This window comes from Solanum pennellii, chromosome 3, assembly GCF_001406875.1.
Source record: "Solanum pennellii chromosome 3, SPENNV200".
NCBI classification, from domain to species: domain Eukaryota; kingdom Viridiplantae; phylum Streptophyta; class Magnoliopsida; order Solanales; family Solanaceae; genus Solanum; species Solanum pennellii.
In genome coordinates, this window is record NC_028639.1 from 59798933 (window position 1) to 59806933 (window position 8001).

Genomic DNA, 8001 nt, shown 5'->3' on the forward strand with positions numbered 1-8001 from the left:
AAAGAATACATAAATTGACTTATAACTTATATTTGTTAATTAAGTGACATTGTAATTTGCTAACCAAACGTAGTAATTTGTGTGTTGAATTTTATACATGACATAAAAATGCTACCAAACATGATAAAGCTTATACAAAATTTTATAATTGAATAACTCAACCCTTATTCCGTAACCAAACTGCCCCTAAGTGTTTTTGGGATTTATCCATAACTGAGTTAATAGTATAGAGCTGTTCTGTGTAGTTAGTTCTTTTAATTATTTCCATTCTCCTATAAATGTATTTTGTACTGCCATCTTGTTTATAACATAAGAGAAAAAAAGATGGCAGTCTACTGCAAAAAAGATGATTTCCAGGCCACAATTCAGATTAGCTATGACAAAATGAGTGACCTAAAAGCCTTTGATGATACTAAGGCTGGTGTCAAAGGGCTTGTTGATTCCAGAATCAATGAAGTACCTCAAATATTCATTCAACCGCCAAAATACAGGGTGAAAACATGTGAAACACACATCAGTTTTCCAGTGATAGACCTCAAAGGCATTGATGAGGATCCGATCAAGTATAAGGAGATTGTGGACAAAGTTCGAGATGCATCGGAGACATGGGGTTTCTTTCAAGTGATTAATCATGGAATTCCAACATCCATCTCTAATCATGGAATTCCAACATCCATCTTGGAAAAAACATTACAAGGAACACCACAGTTTTTCGAGCAAGATACTGAGATCAAGAAACAATATTACACTCGAGATATTGGGAAAAAGGTGATTTATACTAGCAATCTTGATTTGTATATCCCTTCTGTTCCAGCTGCAAGTTGGAGAGACTCAATTTTCTTTTTCATGGCTCCGAATCCTCCTAGTCCACAAGAATTCCCAACAGCTTGCGGGTACATTTCTTATATACCATAACCAAAGAGAGATAACCAAGCATACTCTGTTTTTTTTTTTTTTTTACAAATATGTTCAATGAATTTATGTAGGGAAATTCTAATGAACTACTCAAGTATGTGACGAAATTGGGGTTCTCCTTGCTTGAATTATTGTCTGAAGGTCTCGGTCTCGATCGTAGTTATCTGAAAGATTATATGGATTGTTGCCATCTAAGTTGCTTGTGCCATTACTATCCATCATGCCCTCAGCCAGAACTCACCATGGGCATCAGTCAACATTCCGACACTGAATTTATCACGGTGCTTCTACAAGATGATATCGGTGGACTCCAAGTTCTTCACCAAAATCAATGGTTTGATGTTCCTCCTATACGTGGTGCTCTTGTCGTCAATATTGGAGATTTTCTGCAGGCTAGTACTCTTTTCTTTATAATCTTATATCTGATGCACCCCGACCATATGCTAGAAAACAAAATGAATCATTGAAGCCATTTGAAACATCTTTGTTTATTTTGTACTAAAATTAACAAATTGTGCTTTTTGTTTTTTCCATCTCATGTCAAATGACAAGTACATGAGTGTTGAGCACAGAGCAATTGCAAACAAAGATGGATCAAGAATGTCAGTTGCCTGCTTCTTTGGTGAAAATCCGTTGCAATCTTCAAAGCTGTATGAACCAATCACTGAATTGTTATCAGAAGATAATCCTCCAAAATATCACGCAACCACAGTAATTGACTACAAAAATTATGTCCTAAATAAAGGCCTAGATGGAACTTCTGCGCTGTTGAGTTACAAGATCTAATATAATAATGTACCAATAAGTGGTGTTACACCTCTTCATCAAAATAAGGGGTGTTCTTATCTTTTTTCAACGTATTTATCAACGATAAGTTAGTAAAAATACATCTTAATATCTAAGAAGTAGTAGTTTTCTTAAAGGGTATGCCCTAAATAAAAGCATCACTTATTTAGAAATGAAAGAACTATTTATAATTTAGTTCGTTGGGTGTGAGTGTAACTACTACTGCTATTGAAAAATGAAAACTAGTTTGTGCATTTCATACTTACAAAATGTTAGTATTTTGTTTGTCACACAACAACTTCCTGGTCAGCATCTTGATATATTATTTAGAAGCATGTATTAAATGATGTGATCATATTCAAGGGTGTAAGCTACGTATATGTATCAGATTACATTAAAACTTGAAAATATTTGTATTGATATAAACGTTGGTGAAATAAACATCTACCTAAGATGGAATTATTAGTATAAATATTAATGTTGGTGAAAGGCTGCCCCTTTTGTTGGTCGATAAAAATGACCATCAATTGATCATTAATAATTATAAGTGTTTGTTGATAAGTTGGGATTTAACACAGAAATTGTAGGGGAAGTTGTTATAACAGCTAGTAGAGTATTAGTTGATTGAACTACTCATGGTACTTGGTGAAAATTTTCACATAACAATAGTTTTGTCTCAACAAGTATTAGTTGATCAAACTACTCGTTGTGTCTTTTCTTTAATCACGTTCTTCAATTTCATGAATATATGTAACTTGAGACATTGTGAATGTTCATAATAAAATGAGTTTGTTTAAAGACAATCTTTCAAAAAGATAAGACGGTTCATTGGTATAATTAAAAAAATAATTGGTGACAATAACTTTGATTACACATCATGAAATGTGTTATTAGTTGAAAAAGTATCAGCACATTTGTGTTGGGATCAAGTTTAGCACATACTGATTGAGTTGTGTATTGTATTCATTGATCCCTAAAATAGATAAAAGTTAAATTTTTCAGCCGTATGTAAAAGTTGGTACCTATGAAAAATGTGTGAAATTTGAGTCCTTGTAGATGTCGATGGACCTGTTGTAATATGAAAGTGCTACTTATAGTCCCTCATTTTTTGAGATCTTCTTTTAGAAAAATTCAACACTCAATTGCAGATGTTATGGGAAAGGTTGAATAAGCATCAATATATATGGTGGAATAGGATCCTCATATTCTCAAAGTTATCACACTAATGCAAAAACTTAACATCAAATTCAAAAGTACAAGTATGAAATACACACACATACACAAAAAGGAAGTAGTAATAAGGTTTAAATTACTATGATGATTAGATCTGGTAACGCGACAATGCAGAAGTTCCATCAGCACCTCTATTAAGGATGTAATTAGAGTGGTCTTTCACTGTGGTGGCACGATATTTTGGAGGATTATCTTCTGACAAAAATTCAGTAATCAGCCCATAAAGTTTGGAAGATTCCACATGACTTTCACCGAAGAAGCACGCAACTGATGTTCTTGATCCATCTCTGTTTAAAATTGCTCTGTGCTCAGCACTTAAGTACTTGCCATTCGACAGGAGCTGCAAGGTGTTTGAAAATGTTTAGTATAATTTTTAAAGGAAAAAAAGGTCTGTTATACCCCTCAATTTTGCCATTTGGAGTTAATATACCTCTTGTTATGAAAGTGGCTCATATATGCCCTTAACGTTATACAAACGGTACACATATACCAGTCGTTACAAAATGGCTCATATATACCCGTCATTTAACGGAAGTTATAAAAATTAGTTCTAAATTTTTATTTATTACTTTTAATTTTAAAAAAAAATTATTTAGGGGTATATATGATTCTTCTATCAAAGTTCAAGGTATATTTTAATTTTTTTCATACATAAATTATTTTTTGACTTCTTTTATTATAATTATTTGAGTTTCTTATTCTTATTCTTATTTTTTTTTCTTTTCATTCCTTAGTTTAAAGAAAATAAATTTAAAATATTTTTTTGTTTATATTGTAATTTGATTTTTATATTCGAAGAAAAAAATTTGGTTCATCTACAATAAGTTTTACAAGAATATTAGTGAAACATAAATAAATTTGATTATCAAAATAATAATTCTAATTTAGTCATTGAAACAAAAAAAAATAAAAAAAATATGTTTGACAAGGATTAAATTTAATTATATTGGATTATATTTTTTAGAAAAAAATAATAAAAACTTAGATTTAAATTATCTTTTTTCTTCATTTCCGTTAGAGGAAAAGGATATATGTGAGCCATTTGTTTATAAGTAGGGGTATATACGTGCCACTTTCATAACAAGAGGTATATCAGCTTTACATGACAAAGTTGAGGGGTATATCAGACCCTTTTCTCATTTTTAAATCGCTTAATAGTGTATATGTGTACTAACCTTCAGAAAATCTCCAAGGTTAACCACAAGAGCACCAGGTGTAGGAGGCACATCAACCCAATGATTCTGGTAAAGAACTTGGAGTCCTCCAATATCATCTTGTAGAAGGACCGTTACAAAATCAACATCGGTATGTTGAATGCTGCCCATGTGAGTTCTGGGTGAGGGCATGGTGGATAGTAATTGCACGAATAACTGTGTTGAAAAAAATCCATATAATCTTTCAGATAACTACGAGACCAAATCCTTCAGATAATAATTCGAGCAAGGAGAAGCTCAATGTTGTCACATCCTTGGAGTAGTCCATTAGTATTTCCCTGCACACATCGATTGAAACATGACATATTTGTTAAGAATAACAGAGTATGCTTAATGACCCGTCTTCTATTCAATTTTAGATAGTCAACTAACTGAGCTACTAAGATTTCTCTAAAAATATACTCCAAAACTCACATTAAGCATAAGTAAATCATGTGTCATACTACATTTAATACTCCCTCCGTTTCAAAAAGGATAACCTAGTTTGACTTGATACGGAGTTTAAGAAAAAAGATGAAAAATTTTAATCTTGTGGTTATAAATTAAAGTTATGTCAAATGTACCTAAATATCCTTTAATCTTGTGATCTTAAACATGTCATGTGAAAAGTTAAAGTTAAAGTATTGCCAAAAAAGGAAAGAATCATTCTTTTTGAAACAGACTAAAATGAAAATAGGGTCATTCTTTTTAAAACGGAGGGAGTATATATTTGGATTAAGAAATGAATATGTGCCAGCATGGTGTTGGAAATTCTTGTGGACTGGGAGGATTAGGAGTTATGAAACAGAAAAATGCGTCTTTCCAACTTGCAGTTGGAACAGAAGGTCTATACAAATCAATATTGCTATTATAAAACACCTTTCTCCCAATATCTCGAGTGTAATACTGTTTCTTAACCTCGTTATCTTGCTCGAAAAACTGTCGTGTTCCTTGTAACGTTTTGTTAAGGATGGATGTTGGAATGCCATGATTAACCACTTGGAAGAAACCCCATGTCTCTGATGCATCTCGAAATTTTTCCACAATCTCTTTATGATTGATAGGATCCTCATCGATGCCCTGGAGGTCTATCACTGGAAAAGTAAAATTTGTTTCACTTTTTTCCGCCCTGATTTTTGGAGGTAAAATGAATATTTGACACACTTTAGTGATTCCAGAATCAACAAGTCCTTTGACACCAGCCTTAGTATCATCAAACACTTTCAATTCACTCATTCTGTCATAACTTTGCTCAACTTTGTGATTGACATCTTGATAGAATGCATATTGCTCTCTGATAGGCTAACTTTGAGTGAGAGAGTTTAGGAAGAAGAAGAATTTTTATTATTAGTTGAATGTGGCTATGTATCTGGCTTTATACAAATGTGATCACATAAGCTCACATATGGCATGTGCTGCTTCTAACTAACTTTGACACAATTTAATAAATATTAACAGAATTACTCGTATCTCTAATACTCCCCCTCAAACTAGAGCTTTTGTATACATCAAACACTCCTAGTTTGTTCAGTAGGAAATGATGTTGTGCAACACCTAAGCCCTTGGTAAGTACATCTGTCAGTTGCTCTTTAGTGCTGACATACTCTGTGTGAATGAGTCCACTTTTGATCTGCTCTCTCACAAAGTGGCAGTTAATCTCAATGTGCTTTGTCCGTTCATGAAAATGGGATTGGCACTGATTTGAATTGTTGCTTTGCTGTCACAGTATAGTTTTACAAGCGGTCAATGACTATATTCAGCTCTTTTAAAACCCCTACTAACCAAATGATCTCTGAGACTGCAGCTGCCATGCTCCTGTATTCAACTTCTGCTGAGCTTCTACTCACAGTATGCTGCTTTTTGGATTTCCAAGATATGATTGAGTTTCCTAGCTTCACCAAATATCCTGACACTGACCTCCTTGTGTTGGGACATAATGCCCATTCTGAATCACAAAAAACTTTCAGTTGTGTGCTGGAGTGCTGCTTAGCAATATCCCTTGTCTTGGACAACCCTTGATATATCTTACCAACCTTAGACCTGCTTCCCAGTGAGAAACTTTGGGCTTATGCATAAATTGAGACAAGAGTTGTACCGCAAAGCTTATGTCAGGCCTTGTTGTAGTCAAATATAACAACTTCCCAATGAGTCTTTGATAGGCTATAACATCTTTGTATATAGCATCATATGTGTTTCATGTGAGTTCATCATACTTAACTGTAGTAAATTTCTTATTTGGATCCAAAGGTGTAGCGGCTGGTTTGGAACCACTTAAACCTGATTCAGATATCAATTCCAAAGCATATTTTCTCTGGTTGAGAAGAATGTCTGTCTTAAACCTCAATACTTCAATCCCTAGAAAATACTTGAGATCTCCAAGGTCTTTCATGCTGAATTTGTTGTGTAATGCTTCGTTTGTGTCTTGAATTAGCTTGCTGCTATTACCTGTAATAAGTAGATCATCATCATAGATTAGGACAACAGCTACCTCATTATCCTCCTTCTTAGTAAATAGAGAATGATCATAGGGACTCTGTGCATATCCTGCTCCAACCAGGGCCTCAGTCATCTTGAGGTTCCATTGTCTTGAGGCCTGTTTAAGTCTATATAAGGATTTGAGTAGTTTACATACTTTGTGCTCCCCCTGCCTTTAAAAAAACCTGAGGCAATTGCATGTAAACTTCCTCTGATAAATCTGCTTGTAAAAAAGCACTATGATCATTCTCTATTTACTAAGAAGGAGGGAATTGAGGTAGCTATTGTCCTAATCTATGTTGATGATAAACTGATTACAGTAATAGCAACAAGCTAATTCAGTACATAAAAGAAGCATTACACAACAAATTCAGCATGAAAGACCTTGGAGATCTTAAGTATTTTCTAGGGATTGAAGTATTGAGGTCTAAGACAAGCATTCTTCTCAACCAGAGAAAATATGCTTTGGAATTGATATCTGAATCAGGTTTAAGTAGTTCCAAACCAACTAGACCATCTCTCTCCACAGATGATGACTCAGTAGCTTCATTGAGGTCTGGAATAATGGGATTATCAGGCATTGCTTTTCTAGCAGGACAGACCTCAACTTCAGTTGTACTTACAACATCTTGATCATGTTGGATAGGAAATGCGGTATCAGATAAAACACCAAAATGTTTTTGAAAGGAAAAATATGCTCCATGAATGTTACATCTCTGCTAATAAACACTTGATGACTTTCCAGATCCAATAATTTGTATCCTTTCTGAGTTTTCAAATACCCTATAAGGGATGCCTTCTTGGCTCTAGGACTAAATTTATCCATTCGAGGCAGAATTGAAGCAAAACACAAGCATCCAAATGCCCTTATATGATTCAGAGCAGAATCTTTCCCATATAGCTACTCATGTGGGGACTTCCCTTTCAACACTCCAGTAGGAATTTTGTTTATCAAATAAACAGTTGTATTAACATAATGTCCCCAATACTTAATAGGCATTCCACTATGAAATCTCAAAGCCCTTGCAGTATTTATTATGTGTATGTGCTTCGTTTCTACTACCCCATTTTGTTGTGGGGTGTAAGCACATGAACTTTGGTTCACAATACCAAGAGAAGACAAGAGATTACTACATTTGGTATTAAAAAACTCTGTACCATTATTTGATCTAAGAGTCTGTACTTTGACACCAAATTGTGTATTGACCATTATCAAGAAATCCTTCAAAATGATATAAACTTCAGTTTTACATTGTATGAAACAAATTCAAGTAAATCTACTGAAATCATCAACAATCGTAACAAAATATTGTTTCTTTTCATAGGTAGGGGTTTTGTAAGGTCCCCATACATCTACATGCATAAGCTGAAAACACTTAGTTGAACTGCTATGACTTTC

At 33.9% G+C, this 8001-nt stretch overlaps 1 pseudogene across 1 annotated transcript; it reads left to right on the forward strand.

The window, feature by feature from the left end:
- Positions 1–211: 211 nt before the first annotated feature.
- On the forward strand, positions 212–1971 carry LOC107013746 (annotated as a pseudogene). Its single transcript, XR_003577305.1, has 3 exons — positions 212–893; positions 987–1307; positions 1450–1971. The product of XR_003577305.1 is annotated as a 1-aminocyclopropane-1-carboxylate oxidase homolog (transcript).
- Positions 1972–8001: the final 6030 nt, after the last annotated feature.